Source organism: Hypanus sabinus, chromosome 10, assembly GCF_030144855.1.
Source record: "Hypanus sabinus isolate sHypSab1 chromosome 10, sHypSab1.hap1, whole genome shotgun sequence".
NCBI lineage: Eukaryota > Metazoa > Chordata > Chondrichthyes > Myliobatiformes > Dasyatidae > Hypanus > Hypanus sabinus.
The window spans coordinates 9,665,507-9,686,006 of NC_082715.1; the positions used below are offsets into that span (position 1 = coordinate 9,665,507).

A 20,500-nucleotide genomic window follows, 5' to 3' on the forward strand; every position below is an offset into this window, starting at 1 on the left:
ACATCCCTCAATTCTGAGGCTGTGCTTTCTGGTCCCAGACACCCCCACGATAGGAAACATCCTCTCCACATCCACTTTATCCAGACGTTTCCAAGGCTGCAATGAGATCCCCTGCCCCCCAGATTCTTCTAACCTCCAGTGAGTACAGGGCCAGAGGTATCGTGTGCTCTTCATATGTTAACCCTTTTATTCCTGGGATTATTCTTATGAACCTCTTCTGGACTCTCTCCAATACCTGCCCATCTTTTCTTAGATAACGGGCCCAAAACTGCACAATGTCTGACCAATGCCTCATAAAGCCTTAGCATCACATCCTTGCTTTTGTATTCTAGTCCTCTCAAAATGAATTTTAACATTACATTTGCTTTCCTTACCACTGACTCAAACTGTAAGTTAACCTCAGGGAACCATGTTGAAAGATTCTCAAGTCCCTCTGCACCTCTGATTTTTGAATTTTCTCCCCAGTTATAAAATAGTCCATGCCTTTATTCCTTCTGTCAAAGTGCATGACTGTACACATTATATTCTATCTACCACATCTGTGCCCATTCCCCCAATTCAGATTCAGAGATTCAGATTCAGATTCAGTTTATTGTCATTTAGAAACCACAAATGCAATGCAGTTAAAAAATGAGACAACGTTCCTCCAGAATGTTATCACAAAAACACATGACAAAACAGATTACACCAGAAAATCCACATAACATTTTGCAGTCCCCAATGCAGAGCCCGGAGAGGCTGCTGCGTATTAATATCGCGCTACCATCTTAGTGCGTTCCCCGGAAAGGAGCTCCAAAACCACCAAACAAAACAAGACCAAAAACTAAAGCTACAAGACCTGCACAAAGCTACATAGTTACAACATATAGTTAAAACATTGCAAACAATAGCATAATTGATAAAAAAAAAACAGACCATGGGCACAGTAAAAATAATCCAAGATGTTAAAGGACTGTAAGTTCAAAAGAAATCTAAGTCCTTCTGCAAACACCATCTTTCCTCAACTCCACCTACCTTCGTATCATTCGCAAACCCTGCCACAAAGATGTTAATTCCTTCATCCAAGTTATTGACATACAACATAAAAAGAAGCAGTCCCAACAACGGCCCCTGTGGCACACTACTAGTCACTGGTAGCCAATCAGGAAAGGCCCCCTCTATTCTCACTCTTTGCCTTCTGCCAGTCAGCCACTGCTTCATCCTTGCTAGTGAGTACGACCTCCGTTGGTCAGCGTTGACCATGAATGTTGTGTCCCAGCTGTCTAGATACACAAGCCTGGGCAGTATGATATGGAAATATAGTAACATAGAAAACCAACAGCGCAATACAGGCCCTTCAAACCACACTGCTGTGCCGAACATGTACTTACTTTAGAAATTACCTCGGGTTACCCAAGCCCTCTATTTTTCTAAGCTCTATGTACCTATCCAGGAGTCTCTTAAAGACCCTATCGTATCCACCTCAAACACCAACACTGGCAGCCCATTCCATGCACTCACCACTCTCTGCGTAAAAAACTTACCCCTGACATCTCCTCTGTACCTACTTCCAAGCATCTTAAAACTGTGCTCTCTCGTGTTAGCCATCTCAGCCTTGGGAAAAAGCCTCTGACTATCCACACAACTAATGCCTCTCTCATCTCTATCAGGTCATCTCTCATCCATCGACACTCCAAGGAGAAATGGCCAAGTTCACTCAACCTATTCACATAAGGCATGCTCCCCAATTTAGGCAACATCCTTGTAAATCCTTGTAAATCTCCTCTGCACCCTTTCTATGGTTTCCACATCCTTCCTGTAGTGAGGTGACCAGAACTGAGCACAGTACTCCAAGTGGTGTCTGACCAGGATCCTGTATAGCTGTAACATTACCTGTCGGCTGTTAAACTCAATCTCACGGCTGATGAAGGCCAAAGCACCGTATGCCTTCTTAACCACAGAGCCAATGTAGCAAGCTCCCCCTCTCCACACATCTGATGAAGCCAAAGGAATGGCAGAAACCGATACATTTTGGTACCAGTAGTGTCACAAGAGTTGCCAGTCAGTGTTGATCTCAACATAGGATTGCCTTAGGGACTCCAGCTTCAGAGTTTTCCCAAGGGGATTACTCCCAAAGCCTTCCCCATGAGTGAGTATAGCCACAAGGCAGCAGAGGTTTGAGATCAGAGTTTTCCTTCTCCTAGATGAGCTGCCAAGCTCAGCTGATGAGCCCCATTTGTCTGGTATCACTGACCTTAAGGTGCAGCAACTTGCCTTTGGCCATTCTCCTGTCGGTAGAAATGGTTCCTCTGGGCATAGTAGCTAAGCCACACATGAAGGCCAGGAGCTGGACTTGGTTATCAGAAGTTATTTGAGGCGTGTGCCAATGGGAACACTTAATAGGTAGTGGGAGCTTATCCCTGGCTATTACAACTGTCAAGAACCAACTATCCATGTTAGTAACTTTCTTGTAGTACCATGCGGTCTTATCTTGTTAAGCAGCCTCATGTGAGACACCTTGTCAAAGACCGTCTGAAAATCCAAATAGCAACATCCACTGGCTGCCCTTTGTCTATCCTGCCTATTATTTTCTCAAAGAATTCCGATCTAGATGGCACCTGCGTACATTGCTCCCATGGTCAATATCTTCTGAATAGATCACAAAATCATATATTCCACTTCTTCTATGATTTTCACATTTGTTTTTCATCTTGAATGTGATTCTGGAATGGTTGGAGCCGGTGATTTGTAGCTTGGAGACCGTTTGGGTGTTTCAGTGCTCTTCAGTCTCCAGGAAAGAGACTGGGAGACTGAGGCAGCGTGGGTGAACCCCGTGGCGAGAAAGCTGCAGGACCAGGTGTGAACCAATGTTCAATTCCATCTTCCCAACTAAAGCTTCTATTGTTCACCGATTAAAGTGATGAGGGAGATTGAAACATTGAGGGGAATACGGAAGGTGAGCACTGATAGGATTGGTCAGCTGCCAGAGAGGGGAGACTGCCTTTTGATCACTGATAGGATTGGTCAGCTGCCAGAGAGGGGAGACTGCCTTTTGATCACTGATAGGATTGGTCAGCTGCCAGAGAGGGGAGACTGCCTTTTGATCACTGGTGGGATCGCTCTGCTACCGGAGAGGGGAGACTGCCTTTTGATCACTGGTGGGATCACTCTGCTACCGGAGAGGGGAGACTGCCTTTTGATCACTGGTGGGATCACTCTGCTATGGAGAGGGGAGACTGCTTTTTGATCACTGGTGGGATCGCTCTACTACCGGAGAGGGGAGTCTGCCTTTTGATCACTGATAGGATTGGTCAGCTGCCAGAGAGGGGAGACTGCCTTTTGATCACTGGTGGGATCGCTCTGCTACCGGAGAGGGGAGACTGCCGCTGTGCTTGGAGAATGTTACTCAGGTCTCTGCAACTTGAACTGTGGACTTTTTTCAGTCTTATTGTTTTTTACATTCTGTGTTTTTCGTCCAATCTTTCTTATTATTTTGCATGGGGGAGGGGGATTTGGGGGGTCGATGTGCCTGTTCCATTTTTGTTTTTGTATTTTTTGTCAGGGATGGAGGATTTGGGGGTTGATGATTGTGCTGCCATCCTTTTCTATCTTGGTTTTGTGGTCATCTGGAGAAGAAGAATTTCAGATTATATACTTTGATAATGAATTCCAATAGATTTGTCAGGCAAGATTTCCCCTTTACAAAACCATGCAGACTTTGGCCCATTTAATCATGTGCCTCCAAGTATCCCAAGATCTCATACATAATAATTGACTCATCTTTCCAACCACTGAAGTTAGCCTTTAATTTTGTTTCTTCTGTTTCTCTCCTTTCCTGCAGAGTGGAGTGACATTTGGAATTTTCTAGTTCTCTGGAATCATTCCAGAATCCAGTGATTCGTGAAAGATCATCACTAATGCCTCCACAATCTCTTCAGCTGCCTCTTTCAGAAACCTGGAGTGTAGTCCATCTGGTCCAGGTGACTTATTGACCTTCAGACTTTTCAGCTTCCCAAGGACCTTCTCCTTAGTCATAGCAATTCACTTCTATCCCTGACACTCTCGCATTTCTGGCATATTACTAGTTTCTTGCACAGTGAAGACTGATGCAAAATACTTATTAAGTTTGTCTGTCATTTCTTTGTCCCCCCATTACTATCTCTCCCGTGTCATTTTCCAGCAGTCTGATATCCACTCTTGATTCTCTTTTACTTTTTATATAATCTGAAAAAACACTTTGTATCGTCTTCTTACTAATTTTTGCTCCATTATATGCCCTCTCTTTGGCTTTTATGTTGGCTTTGATTTCTCTTGTCAGCTACAGTTGCGTCAGCCTGCCTTTAGGATATTTCTTCCTGGGCCTTCCGAATTGGTCCCAGAAATTCCTGCTCTGTCAGAATCCCTGCTAGTGTCCCCTTCCCATCACCTTTGGCCAGCTCCTCTCCCATGACTCTGTAATTCCCTTTACTCCAGTGAAATACTGATACATCTGATTTTAGCCTCTTCTCAAATTGTAGGGTGAATTCTATCTCTTTACTCTAACGGTTCCTTAACCTTAAGCTATCTAATCAATTCCAGTTCAGTGCACAATACCCAGCTCAGAATAGCTGATCCCTTGGTGGGCTCAACCATGAGCTGCTCTAAAAAGACATCTCATACGGATTCTAGAACTTCCTCCTCTTGGAATCCAGTACCAACCTGATTTTCCCAATCTGCTCAAATGTTAAAATCTCCCATGACTATCGTAACATTTCCCTTTTGACATGCATTTTCTATCTCCCATTGTAGCTTCTAGCCCACATCTTACTATGGCAATGATGTGGGCTACAAATTATAAATGCGCTTACACATTTTGTTTCCACCACTCCTTTTCTTAAAAAAATCCCACAAACCCATTTCTCATTGGATAAAGCCTCTTTTCCTTTCTAACTTCATCTCTGAAAGACCAACTTGTCCTCTTGTTTTCCTGAGATGAACAACTTTGCAAATCTGATATCTTCTCTCACTCCTCTCCAATGCCTCCATTTCTTCATATGGAAACTAAAACTGTAGCAAATTACAAGAACATCACTCACAAAATTCAATGCAGATTCAATATGATACCCCTGCTTCTCAAGTATATCTTCAAGAAAAATACCCCTTTGTTAATTTTGTTTTATTTTTGGTCTTATTATTTGACAATAAGACCATAAGACATAGGAGCAGAATTAGGCCATCTGACCCATCGAGTCTGCTCCACAATTCAATCATGGTTGATCCTTTTTTTAAAATCTCCTCCTCAACTCCAGTTCCCTGACTTCTCCGTTACCTTTGATGCCATGTCCAATCAAGAACCTATCAATGTCTGCCTTAACTACACCCAACAAGCTGTTCTCCACAGCTGCATGTGGCAACAAATTCCATAAATTCACTACCCTTTGGCTGAAGAGATTTCTCCACATCTCTGTTTTGAAAGGGTTCCCCTCTATCCTAAGGCTGTGCCCCCTTGTCCTACACTCTCCCATATCAGCATATTATAAAAAACTTTGATGAAGTTCTATATATGTGTAGCTGAGAGTATATTGACCAATTGCATCATGGCCTGGATGGCAACACCACTACCTTTGAACAGGAAAGTATACAAAAAGTAATGGATATGGTGCAGTCCATTATGGCTAAGCCCTCCCCAACAGTGTGCACAAGGAGCGCTGTTGCACGAAAACAAAATCCATCATTGGAGGCATCCACCATCCAGATCATACTCTCTTCTCACTGCTGCCATCACAAAGAAGGCACAGGGGCCTCAGGAACAGTTATTACCCCTCAGCCATCAGGCTCTTGAGCCAGAGGGGATAACTTCACTAAATTTTATTTGCCTCATCATTGAAATGTTCCCACAGCCAATAGACACACTGTCAAGGACTCTTCATCACACATTCTCGATATTGAATGCTCATTTATTTATTATTATTATTATTTTGCTTGATTTTTTTTGTTTCCTTTTATTTACTGTGAATACCTGCAAGAAAATATATCTCAGGGTTGTGTATGGTGACATATACAGTATGTACTTTGATAATAAATTTACTTTGAAGTGACTTTCCTCTTCTGCCTCAAAATGCATTACCTCACACTGGTCTTCATCTGCTCCCAACAGCTATCTTTCACTCACATTTTCTGCTTTCTGTCCTGAAGTTAGCTGACAATCCATCATGTTATTTATCCCCTAACTCCATATTCTACTTATTCAAAAACTCTGCAAGACTATGATTTCCCTGATAGAGAGTCTCAGCCTGAAATGACGGCTCTCTATTGGCCTCTCCATAGATGCTGCTTGATCTGATGAGCTCCTCCAGCATTTTGTGTGTGTTTGTCTTCAATACAATGCACTCCAGATCATAACCATCAACACAAGAAACTCTGCAGACGCTGGAAATCCAAAGCAATGCACACAAAATGCTGGAGGAACTCAACAGGTCAAACTGCATCTGTGGAAAAAAGTAAACAGTCAACGTTTCGGGCCAAAACCCTTTTCAGGATTGAGAGAGAAGGGGACGAGATATCTGAATTAGAAGATGGGGCAGGTGTGGGGAAGGGAGCTGGCTGGATGAAGCCAGGTATGTGGGAAAGGTCAAGGGTTGGAGAAGAAAGAATCTGATAGGATGGGAGAGTGGACAATAGGAGAAAGGGAAGGGTGAGGAGCCCCAAGGGAAAGTAATAGGCAGACGAGAAGAAGGTTACAGTGGGGAAACAGAGGAGGTGGGGTGAATTTTTGTTCACTGGAAGCAGAAATTGATATTCATGCCATCAGCTTGGAGGGTACCCAGATGGAATATGAAGTTTTGCTCCTCCGCCCTGTGGGTGGCTTCATTTTGGCACAAGAGGATGGCCTGGAACATAAAAATCATGGATCATAGCCATCTGGTTCATTTGCAGGCAGTAACGTGACAAATAGTGAAGAGCAGTGGCCTCCCTCAGATCTTGCTGCCCACTGGTAGGTAAGCAGCATCAATGTGATCTCTTCCAGTCTTTATAGCCTTATCAGATCCTCAGCTCCTCCCATCTGGCTATTAGTGCATTCCTGATTTCATCCTGCTCTTTTGCCGCAATCGAGACTATATTTCATTTATATCTACACTAATATGGCTATGGAGACGGGAATGATTAGATTCATCTTAGAGTAATTCTATGTTCTAAGTAAGATGAAGAACTTTGAAGGGTTTGCACAGTAAGTTCTTTAATGCTATGATAGAAATGAATGATTTTACTCATTCAATTCTATCTAAAGTAAAGCAATTAATATTTTCTATCAATTGTATCATACCAAATGTCTTCAGATACAATATGTATCAAGAAAGGCTCACATTTGATTACAATCTTTCACAATATTCCACAATACCTTACAGATAATGACATAGTTCTAAACTGTAGTCACTGTTACAATTAGGAAACATAACAGACCACTGCAGCACATCAAGCTCTGAAAGCAGCAATGTCATAGTGAATGGACAATCCATAAGTCAATTCAAGTCAAGTTTATTGCCACTTAACTATATACAGTAATGCATGCTGTCAAACAAGATGTTTCTCTGGAGCAGGGTGTAAAACACAGTGGTACACCTGACACACATGTAACATACTTACTTAGGAAAGTATGAACTCAATCTACAATTGAATTGTGCATAAATAAACACAGCAAAATCATAAATTAAAAATTGTAGGGTACAGAACAGGTTAACCGGTGATACTTTTAATGGAATGCAGTAGGGAGTTCAGAAGCCTAATGGCCTGAGGGAAGAAGCTGTTTCCCATCCTGACCGTTCTTGTCTTTATGCATCAGAATGTCCTGCCTGATGGTAGAAAGTCAAAGAGGATGCTGGATGGATGGGTGGGATCCTTGGTTATACTAAAGGGCCTGCGAATGCAGCACTCCTGATAAATGTCCCCGATGGATGGTATGGAGACCCCCATTATCCTCTCAGCCATTCTCGCAGTCCTTTGTAGGACCGATGCTCAACTGATCCCATTCCAAATGGAGATACAGCTTGTCAGCACATTCTCAATGGTGCTCCTATAAAATTCGGTTAAGATGGCAGGGAGGGGAGGAGCCTCACTTGCCTCAATCTCCTCAGGAGGTGGAGGAGCTGCGGCGCCTTCTTGTTCAGGGAGGTGAAATTGAGGGACCAGCTGAGGTTATCTGTGACATGAACTTGGTGCACTTACTGTAACTCTCTATGGAGGAGCCATATATGCACGGAAGGGGATAGTTCACCTGCACCTTCCTAAAGCCCGCAATCATGTCCTTGGTCTTATCCATGATCAGACTTAGGTTGTTTCTCTCACACCAGTCCACCAACGGCTCCACTTCCTCTCTGAACTCCGACTCATCATCATTGTTGATAAGGCCAGCCACTGTTGTGTCATCTGCAAACTTGATGACACAGTTTGAAACGAATCCTGTGACTGTCATACGTCAGCAGCATGCACACAGTCCCGAGGAACGCCTGCGCTCAGTGCCATGGGACTAGAGATGTTGCTGCCCACACAGACTGACTATCCAGGAGGGTGGTGTTGAGACCCAGCAAGGCTAGCTTCCCCACCAATTTCTGGGGTATGATGGTGTTAAGCACCAAAATGAAGTCCATAAAGAGCGGCCTGGCATATGAAACCCCATTTTCCGGGAGGGACAGGACAGAGTGAGGGGCAGAGGCAATGGCATCATCAGTGGATCGATTTGAATGATAAGCAAACTGGAAAGAGTCCAATGTAGCCAGGAGAAATCCATATTGAGTAAGGACAACAAAATAATTCCTCAAAGTAAAGATTATCTTTATAAGTCACATGCATCAAAACGTAAAAACATACAGAGCAAAACTTCACTTTTGTTGGGGATGTGCTGGGGCAGCCCACAAGTGTCACCATGCTTTCAGCTGCCTTACTGTCCATAATGCCATTGGATCATAGATATTCACTTGATAGGGTGATAGGGTGGTGGGCTGGAGATATGTCACTACCAAAGGCCATGTAAAGTGCTCTTTCTCTCTGTGAGCCTACCAATCACCCTTGGGCAAAGTGTAGCACCCATTAGCACAACCCTCCCCAGGTCAAGGTCATGGGAAGCCATGGGAGAAGGTGGAAGATGGTCGATTGAGCAGTTGGTGCATATCACAAGTCCTGGTTATGTGACCACTGACACCAGGCAGCTGGAGTCGCCCATCTTGTAAAGACACTGCCCAGAAGAAGGCAATGGCAAACCATTTCTGGGCAAACATGGTCATCGAAAGACCATGATCACCTACGTCATATAATCCGGCACATAACGAACGAACAAGTTGCATTTAGATCATAATATTCACTTTACTATCTCCCTCAAATGTGACGGCATACTTCTTCAGTCAGCAAAGGTGCCACTGCAGCCCATTATTTGGTATTAGCTCATCCGTATCGGGTGAAGCTTGAACCTGCAACCACTACACTCAGCGGTAATAGGTCCACCAGCTGAATGATAGCAAATGCAGTCTGTCTGATGTCAATGTCCAACTTATATCATTAATTGCATGAGTAGAGCAGGGGAGAAAAGGATTGGGATCAGGAAGAAGGATTGGCTTTGCAGTATTATACCTTTGGTCATGATGTTGATCTCTAGAAGTTATGAGCTGCAAGCTGCCGTAAAGTAATGCATCACGTATCCCTTAGCATTCTCACAACAGGGAAATCAAATAACATCACCAAACTAAAACCATTATCAATGGCAAGCAGAAATTTTAAACACATTATTATTATTTTCATTTTTACTTTTCCCAGCTCAAGTTGGTGAAACCTGAGGTACAGGCATGGTCAAGCTCGCACATTTCTCAACTGCTAGGAACTTTTGGATGAATCTAGTGGTGTTTAGTATTCTGCTTTCTGGAGATTTACCTAAGTATTGCCGTGAAGCCCTTATCGTTTAATGCTATTGTGCAGTGACTTTGGGTTGATACGAGTTGTGGATATTACTGTAGGGACAATGTATACATTGTTCATGTTCCATAGTCTTTTAATTTCCTCTTGCAGTTCAGCATATTTCTGGTGTTTTTCATTTATTGATTTCTGTATGTTCTGTGTGTTTGAAATGGCTGCATCTATTAAGTAAGTTCTTCTTGCTTGTTTATCCTGTATTATTATATCCAGACGGTTATTATGGATTCTCCTATCTGTAATAACAGATCGATCATACTACAGTATAATTTGTCGGACTCTGCCTCTAAAACTGGATCAGGCTTGTATTTATGGTAATGTATTATTTCATTATGAGCTTGTATTTTAAAGCAAGATTTTGGTGAATGATGTTTGCCACATAATTGTGCCTGTGTAAGTAATCAGATTGAGTTAAACTTCTGCAGGATCCTGTAATGTATTGGACTGTTTCTGGTTTCTCTTTGTATTTTCTGCATTTATTGTCTTGAATATGTTAGTCTTTCATTATACATTTTTGATAACTTTCTGTGTTAACCACCTGGTTGTGCATTGCTACAAGGAATCCCTCTGTTTCAGGGAAGGGATCTCCAACTCTGAGCCAAGCATTTGATGCTCTGTGTCGCCATTTAGTCTGCTCAAATCGTGGGGATGTCTTCCACGGAGAGTCATGCTATTTCATTGATTAACTTTCTCTTCAATAGCAATCATTTCTTCATTTTTCTGGGTTGTGCATTCCTTTCAGTTTAGTGGCGTGTACTTCTTATCAGAATTGTGTATTATTATTATTTCTTTATTTATTATTTCTCTGTATTTACAGTGCAGGAAAATGAATTTCAAGGTAGTACATACTTTGATAACAAACTTACTTTGAACTTTCCCTCTTCACAATAATTCCTTCTTTGTAATAATTCCTCTGTTGGTATCATCTAAATTTTCTATAAATTTTTGTTTTGTAATCATTTTTCAGATGCAACTTCTGGCTTATTTTAATTTAAATTTTCATCTTAGTCATGAAGTATTAACTTTTGTTGAAACATGATTAGATCTTATGTGAATATCGTTATTGAATATCCTAGAGAATATCTGTTTGAAGATTACCAATTGTTGATCTGTTACCTCAGTGGCTGTTTTTTTATTTTCAGTCCCCTCAGGTAATTTGATTTAAGAAAAGCAAATCGAAATTTGGTTTCTTTTAACCCATACATTGATGTTTTGACACTTGCCTGCAATTTTCAATGTTTATATTGAACCTTATGTTATGGTGGTGTTTCACCTCACCTTACATTACCTACTTGGCCCACATCAATTCTTAGAACTAGATTCAGCACTTCCTCCTTCTTTGTTACTATGGCAACAATATTGCCTTGCATTTATATAACAAAAGTATAAAAATACCTAACAGTACTTTTTTGAAAAATAGCAATAAGGACGTGGTAGGATTAAATTTAGAGATCGGAATAAAAGCATGAACACGAAGAAAGCTTTTGAGACCCTATTTTAGAGACATAGACAGGCAGAAAAAATAGGTTGGAGGCTGTATTTAACAAAGTCTTTGTACTTTTTACTTCAATCAATCTTATAAGCCAGCTTGACAATTTTATGCTGCATAGTAATTCTGGTCTTTCAGCATTATGTAGCATTCTGACTCTTTCTCCTTCTTCCTTTTACATGTGATTCTCAACATCTCAATAAAATAAATTGAGCTAAACACTACTCTTTATGCTGTTCTTAAATACTCTTGCTCCATCTGGTAATTGCTAATGTTGGGAATACTCAAAGTTCAAAGTAAATGTAATTTCCAAGTACATAAATGTCACCATATACTACCCTGAGGTTCATTCTCTTATAGACATTCACAGTAAATACAAATAAACACAACAGAATCAATGAAAAATCACACAAAGAATGATGAACAACCAATGTGTAAAAAACAACAAACTGTGGAAATATTAATAGTAAAGCTGAAGCAATTAATTCAAATAGTAGAACTATTTTCATAACATATAAACATGAATGTTGGACTGGATAAATGCAGAACATAAAACATAAAGAAGTGTGCAGCAGAGCTAAGAGAATACAAAACAGAGCAGCAGGATACAATTCAACTGACGGATGAATATGAAACATGCAAGTAACTGAGATATCAACAAGCAAAGAATCATAGTGTGATAAAGGAAAAACTTTCCACAGAATTTACTTCAAGGCTTAAGAAAATCTGCTGAACAGAGCACAACAGTAAAGGTATAACAAAGGCAATAAACACTTCTGTTATTTCTATATTAACGTATTTGTTTGGCATAATACCTTGGTCCAAACCAGATCTGGAAAATTACGTACACTCGAAGGTGCTTAGATTAACACTCCCTGGGACGGAAGAGGGAAGAGGAATAACAGACATTAAACATCACCACAGTAGTCAGATAAAAATCCCAAGGATATATTTTCATAAATGAAAAGAGGATTCAGCACTCCACATGAGCGTATGCAATTCTGATAGTCAGTATATGCTACTAAACTAAATAGCACAACCCAGAAATATGAAGAAATTATCACTATTGAAGAGACTGTTAACCAATGAAGAGCATGACCCTCCGTAGAAGATATCCTCAAAATCCGAGCAGGAAGCATTGACAAGGAAGTGTTGAACCCCTGCTCAAAGCTGGAGACCACTCCTCAGAAACAGAAAGGTTCTTTGTAGCAATACAGGACCAGAAGGGTTGATGCAAAATTTATCAGAAATACGTAATAAAAGACCAACAAACTCAAGACAATAAATGTAGAAAATGCTAAGGAAAACCAGAAATAAACCAATTCATTACAGAATCCTGTAACAGTTTAACACAATCTGATTACTTACACAAGCATAATCAAGTGGCAAAATCATAAAAGAAAACATACCTTACTATAAATACAAGCCTGTCAGAATACAGTTTTAGAGTCAGAATACCACAAATTATATTATGACCAATCCATCTAGGACAATCCATTATAACTGTCCAGATATAACAATACAGGATAAACAACTTACATGATAACATAACTTAGTTTATCAGTAAGTGAAAAACTAAAATCTGCTGAAAAAGAGGAAATTGAAAGACTATGGAACATGGACATTGTACCAATAACAATATTTATAACTGGTATCATCCCAAAGTCACTCTAGAATAACATTAAACAATTAGGCCTACACTGCAATAAGTCTCCAGAAAGCCACAATACTAAACACCACTAGAATAATCCGAAGGTTCCTAGCAGTTGAGAAATGAGTGGGCTTGGCTCTGCCCGTACCCCAGGTTTTACCATCTTGAGCTGAGAAAAAATAAAAATACTACAATAACAATAATATATAAATATGTAATAAGCATTGAGAACATGAGTTGCAAATCCCTGTGGAACCATTTCAGTACTGGGGTGACTTAAGTTATCCATGCTGGTTCAGGAGCCTGATGGTTAATGGGTAATAACTTTACCTGAACCTGGTAGGTGGGATCTAAGGCTCCTGTTTCTCCTTCCTGATAGCAGCAGTGATAAGAGGGCCTGGCCAAACAATTAATCAAGTAGTAAACACGATTTGCAAAATTAACAGTGTTGCTTCTAAATGTCTGAACTTCTCACCTTACTGGACACTTCATATTCAAGAATGGGCACTTGTTGATGGAAATGTGGATTGTGCAAAAAAATGTTACTCTGTCTTTCATGTCTAATAACAGAATTGGGCTTAATATCATTGGCATATGTTGTGAAATTTGTTGCCTTTGTGGCAATAGTACAATGCACTACATAATAATAAAAATGGTAAACTGTAAAACCTGTAAAGACCCCACTGGAGTACTGTGTTCAGTTCTGGTCACCTCACTACAGGAAGGATGTGAATACTATAGAGAGAGTGCAGAGGAGATTTACAATGATGTTGCCTGGATTGGAGTGTATACCTTATGAGAACAGGTTGAGTGTACCTGGACTTTTCTCCTTGGAGTGACGGAGGATGAGAGTTGACCTGATGGAGGTGTATAAGTTGATGGAGGCATTGATCACGTGGCTGGCCAGAGGCTTTTTCCCAGGGATGAAATGACTAACACGAGGGGGCATAGTTTTAAGGTGCTTGGAAGTAGGTGCTGACAGGATGTCAGGGGTAAGTTTTTTACATAGAGAGTGGTGAGTGCCTGAAATGGGCTGCCGACAGCGGTGGTGGAAGCAGATACAATAGGGTATAGGGAGCTTAGAAAAACAGAGAGCTATGCACTTCTAGGCAGTTTCTAGAGTAGGTTACATGGTCGGCACAACATTGTGGGCCGAAGGACCTGTAGTGGCCTGTAAATTTCTATGTACCATGTACAGGAAGTGTATGTATATATATTTTAAAAAGTTAAATTAAATAAATAGTGCAAAAAGAGAAAAAAAGGGAAAAATAATGTAGTAAGGTTGTGTTCATGGGTTCAGTGTCCATTCAGAAATCAAAGGTCAGAAATATACAGAAGTAATCTGCATTCTGGACAGAATAAAATTGTTAAATTTGCCAATGGTATCAAAACTATGGAGCTAAGAAATTCCAAGAAGCCCTAGGTCATGCCTGCACACTTCTGTGGTTTTGGAAAAAGTATTTATTAAGTTCTATTAAGCTTAAAAGTGGAAGCTTCTAAGAAAGATCTGATAGTAGTAGATTCAAACAAGATATGTTCTGTTACTGCAGAACAGCAATTAAAACAAAATATCGAGATGTCAGCAAAATATAAACCTCAGGTCATGAAGCTGAAGACATAACATCTGAAGTAAGAACAGAAAAAATACTCAGGAAGCTCTATCTATGGAAAGAGGGACGGAGTTAGTGTTTATTGTGGGGGCTCACTTTATTCTATAATACATTGTATTCTCTTCTGGTTACCAAAGGAACTGGTAAATTACTGGATGGTACAATGTGTAGTGAAGGGTTACAAGGTCGGTAAAAATATTTTAAGGCTGAGTTATGAGGAATAATTAATAAAGCATGAACTCCTGTCTTGAAATAGGCAATTGATAAGGACTCTGTGCCCATATATTGATACTAAGAGAAAAGGTGTAAATACTGCTTCAAATTAAACCATAAATGCAGAAGATGCACTCAGTGGCCACTTTACGGGTACCACCTGCACATAATAAAGTGGTCACTGTGTATATGTTCGTGATCTTCTGCTGCTCTAGCCCATCCACTTCAAGCTTTGAAGTGTTGTGCATTCAGAGATGCTATTTTGCACACCACTGTTGTAACACGTGGTTATTTAAGTTACTGGTGCCTTCCTGTTAGCTTGAACCAATTTGGCCATGCCACTAACTGGAAGTTTTTTTTTGTTTTTCACACCATTCTCTCTAAATAATGCTGTATGTGAAAATCCTGGGAGATAATTAGTTTCTGAGATACTCAGACGACCAACCATCATTCCACAGTCAGTGTCACTTAGATCACATTTCTTCTCCATTCTGATGTTTGTCCTGAACAGCTTGACCATGTCTGCATGCTTTCATGCATTGAGTTGCTGCCACATGATTGGGTGATTGGATATTGGCATTAATGAGTAGATGTGCAGGTATACCTAATAAAGTGGCCACTGAGTGTAATTTAATCTGGCTAAGGATAAAGAGGAGGTGATAAATTTTTCATATTTAATTCTTTGCTCCTGCCCTACTTTCCCCAAACCGTTGATTCAGTCCATTCTTATTTGAAATCCCGGTGGTACTTGAAATCACTAGGAATTGCCGAAGCATCTCAGAATCGTTGAAACTCCTGACTGGACCTCGCGTTGGATGGCATAAGTTAAAACTCAACAGTCAGGAATGATTAAATCTGAGACCTTTTTTTTTGTTGTTGTTATGGCTCAGATGCACGCAGCTTTAACCCGGGAAAAAGTAGAAACAACATCTCGCATTCATTTTGCGCTTTGTGACAGTCATCGGAGATTATTTTAACTTTACAGTAATACATTGCAAATGTGTAATACATAAACTTTCGTTTCAACGTTACAGTTCCCCGATTAATAGTTTATCGAATCTTTGGAGTTTACATTTAAAGTTTTATTTTTTTTTTGCTCTCTTCTGTGCGGCATAAATCTTGCAGTTTTTTTTTTCAAAATTATATGCAAGCTGACATCTGCCAAGTAACCGCACACAGACCATAGAGTGGGTACCGTGAATGAAGATAAGTTTTCTTGACGTTAAACGTACCCCGCATTGAACGTTGTAAGATTTTCCACTGTAAAGGTCACATGGGGGTCAATGAAGAGAATAACATCATCTCCAATTTATGAACTCAGTTATAATAGAATCCGGAAAACGAATTCCATGTACCTTTAAGATTATTATTATTTTATTAAGACTTCTACCATGCACCTTTTAAAACGCCAACGGTTTCCATCAAATCAAGCCACACATAGCCATCGGCTGAGGATTGTAGCGAAACAATCAATATCCCCGTCACCGAATCTTGTTTTGTCGTATAGTCACAGCCGATGTTCTTGATTTCGCCAACAAGTATTGATTTAATTAGAAGATGTATTGGTTATTGGTTACACGGCGTCCTGCACACTTCTTTGCTCGATTTTCTTCAATGCGATGATTGTCCTCAACTTGGCTTTGGGAAACATTTTGGCAAATAAAAACACCGATTCTGCCGAATATTTGATAGTGTTTCAGGATCTCATAGCTCAGTCCATCCTTTATCAAACAGCTAAATTTGGGACTAGTGCAATCTCATTGTGAAACATCCTTATTGTGTTTTATTTTTGTTCCTTATCGCTGAAATGTAAATACTGTTTTCAAAAGGGGCAGCTTTCAACTATTAACAATCACAATAACAGTAGATGTTGAATGTATACTTAATTTAATGGAACTCCAGAGGATAGGGTAATGTTATTGACTATTCCGTTTATACTGACATTAAAACAAATATTCGAGTCAGAATCTCAAGATTTTATCTTCAGAGTGCATTCCTTGCAGTAAAATAACTGCGCGATCGTTATCGGGCTGCGAATCGCGCTTAGTCAGTGGAGAGACGCTGTCCATTGGGTTCCACCACACCGGCCGCTCGCTCTCGGGACAAAGCGCGGCGCCGTGCGCGCACTCCCGCCGCCGAGCCCGCGCGCCAGAGACCCGTGGCCGCACATGCGCCGCGGGGCGGGAAGAGCGGCGGGCGGCGCGAGTGATGGAATCCCGCCCGAGCAGAGCGGAATGCGAGCATGCGCGCTGGGGGTCCGGTCGGTGGGGGGGGGGGGGGGTGGCAGGCGCGCCGGCGGGCGCGGGGAGAGGGAGGCGATTGGGTAGGGTCCGCGCCCGCGTGCGCGGTGCCGCCGGAGAACGAGCGCGCGCATCTTCCCCCCCCCCCCCTCGGCCCGCGAGCGTTCCCGACGGTTTTTTTTCGGCGGCGGCGCGTGCGTCAGAGGGAACGTCAGCGGCCGCTGTGCGAATGTCAACAAAAAAAATGAAAACCCAGTGAGAGTGAGTGAGTGAGTGAGTGAGGGAGGGAGGGAAGAGGAGGCGAAGGGAGGAGGAGGAGGAGGAGGAGAGGAGGCGGCGCCGCCGCTGCTGCACGGCGCAGGGGAGGGGAGGGGAGGGGAGGGCGGCTTTCGCTCGGCGCACTGTACACGCGTGCGGGTGGCAGATTTTGCAAAAAGGCGCTTCGTCTCCACGTTGCGGAGTGAGCGAGGGAGCGAGCGAGAGAGTCGCCTCGACTTGGCGCATTGGAAAACATAACTCAGACACGCTGCTCCCCCCCTCCCACCATCACCACCACACACACACACACAACTCAAAACAAGCCCGCAGCCACGCCGATTCAGCTCATCTCAGCTCCCTCCCTCCGCCGGTGGCCGGGCTCCTCTGGGCGCACTGAATCATGAGGTATTTGTTTTGAACTTGGAGCTGCCTTGAACATAGTCGAAAGTTACCAGGGTAAGGAGGATGCAATCTGCTTATTTATGTTTTTAATCCCTTCCGAAAGTGGTGGAGGAGAGAAGGGAGGGGGGCTGTGGAAGTGTACATCACCTCCGCGATACAAGTGGCTGTGCCGATGTGATTTGCTGCAGAAAGGCTGGAGGCATTAGCAGCGTGGTTTGGTGGATTTTTTGGTTTAGTTCGAGCTGTCACGATGCGGACAGGCTGAGTGGGAACTGGAACTCAGTCTCCGAGTCGAGGCCTTGACCGTGCAGCAGCGAGAAAAAGCATTACAGCTTCGCCGCCTCCTAGCCTTGGCATCTCACTCAGCATTCTGACATAATGCATTCAGCATGGACCTGCTTATGTTTTGCATTTTAATAGTTTAACAGCCAGTTGATTGTTGCAAAGACAGCTAAACTGTGTATGAACATGAGAAGATTTTGCATGTTTATGCATACATAATACGTTTGGAACTGGCAACAACTGGATGGTGTTCACAGTTTCTTTGTGCGGTTTTGAATTGATAACCAGTATGTTTTCATGATTTCTTTCACTGTGGGTGCATGCAACAAATTATGCCCTAAAATGCGGTGGTTGTGACAATGCATGAATGTCTTCGGGAGTTTCAGTGCAATGATCTTGTTTACTTGAGAAATATTGTCTGTTGCAGCAATCTGATTATATTTGCATACTTTTGAACAAAGTAAAGTCTGTGATTATCAAATCAGTTGAGTTTATGTTATTGTAAGATTGGTGTCGACCGACAAATGGGTAGTCCAGATAGTGAAGCTAGCATTTTGTCAATGAAAAATTGTAGCGGCGAGTACGCGACCGAGTTAATTTCGGAGCCCTCTGGCTAACAGCTTGCGAGCTTTCTATTTTGAAGTTACAACTTGGAGTATCTTGAAAAATGCCGGGGTTTCTCCAGATGCTGTTCGAGGTGGAGCTTGTTTCGCTCCTGAATTCATCAGCTTGGAACAAATGCCGTGGATGTTGTTTTTGCATGTGCTCTTTAACAATGACGAAACCCCAGCCTTAAAGCCGGGGCACTGGTTTAAAGATGAAATTTGCCATATAGACTCTTTATTCCCTCCAGAATATGTTGCAGTTCTTTTGATCAATATAATACGGGAGCCTGCGATTGCTGGATTTTTTTTTATGACTCAGTGTAGCTGATGTTGAATGCAGTACGGAATTCTGACAAAGGAACGCGCCTTTCGCCGTAGTCTTGTTTATGCACCCTTGTGGAACTAGGGCCACATTGATAAGAAATAGCGATGAGTAAATGACCTGATTGATGCCTGTCATTCTGCCGCTACCCAACTACATTTCAGAAGAGGCAAGTATTTTTTTCCCCCCGAGGAAAGGCGTTTTATGTGTTCTGTTGTATAATTAGGAGGTACTGAAAGGGTCTGTGGGACTTCGGGCAATATTTCGAGTCTGCGGGATTGTTAGGAGTCCTAGCTTTCGTGGTCTAGGCTGTGCCCCCAGTGTTGCAGGACAGACCCAGTACAGCCATGTTCTCCGAAACTACTCTCCATCTAAGATAACTAGCAATAATTTGATACAGTTTAAAGATAGAACACTGAGGTAACACACCTAAATGTATACTGTATACTACACGTACAGTACTTACTCAAATACACTGCGAAAAAAAACTTAGCTGATGTTTCGTATACTACGTCAACATTTCTAAAACGTATCAGTAAAGGAAATTTATACTCCCCACAGGCACATAAAAGATGAGGTAATGTAAATGAATGGCTTTATAGGTCATGTGATCTGAAGCTTAAAGAACACCGTCAACCTGCTCCTAACATTCCCGAACCGTGATGTAAAGATTCAGAACGGGATAGCCCACTTCAAATGATGTGCTGCCTTAATATTTTGATCCTTAAGATATCCATTGATTGACCTCGGTTATTTAAAAAAATATATAATCCAAGGCAAAACGTTAAATAAAATAATCGCATTCTCTTGTATTTCCTAAAGCTAACATATTTTAAAATATCGATCTCAGTTACCTGGAATTTAGTTTATATTACAGAATCTTTAGAAATGATGGGTTCTGACTAATGGCTAGGATTGAATGTTTGTAAATCATTACCAGCCATTTTCAAAGCTATTGAGATAGCACTTGCAATCTGAGTTTATCATTAATACAGCAAATCATCTCGGGCAAGATTCTTCAGGAGGACATTACTGATAATCTCGCCCACTCGCAACCTAGACCTATGTTTCTATTTACGTTATTCTTCGAAAATACCAGCATTTTTCTTTATTATACTACCTCTGATCGGCGATGTCAAACAGCACGATTCTCTCCACCCTTTCAAAAGCAGAGCTGGGACATAGAATGTCTTTTGGAACTCAAAAGAAAATGTTTCTAATCTTTGATCTTTATAAGGTTCCTACTTCAAAACAAACAAGAAGTTGAAATTTCTAGAAAAATACATTTAATAGGGAAATTCGGGAAGCTTGCGGAATGCAGGTTGGCCATATAAAATGTTAAGGACTGATTGTGCATTTTATGGTAAAAAGTCGTGGTAACCTGAAAGTAAGCTTCTCTTTTTCACGAAGATTTTTTTCTTTGACGTCTTGTGAGAAAATACAGGTTGTTGGATTTGTTATGTTTTGTATATATACAAGATTACTCAAATATTGAAATATTAAATACACAACA

The 20,500-nt window shown here is 41.5% G+C and overlaps 1 protein-coding gene across 2 annotated transcripts in view; it reads left to right on the plus strand.

Moving 5' to 3' along the window:
* Positions 1-17,325: 17,325 nt before the first annotated feature.
* Positions 17,326-20,500, plus strand: part of bach2b (BTB and CNC homology 1, basic leucine zipper transcription factor 2b) — a 330,691-nt gene continuing 327,516 nt past the window's right edge. The window contains exon 1 of one of the 2 annotated variants that reach the window (XM_059981402.1): positions 17,326-17,379. The gene's annotated coding sequence lies outside the window, so the exon portion shown is untranslated. Of the gene's footprint in view, positions 17,380-17,518; positions 17,833-20,500 lie in introns of those variants that run through there. The other variant, XM_059981401.1, reaches the window with a different exon arrangement.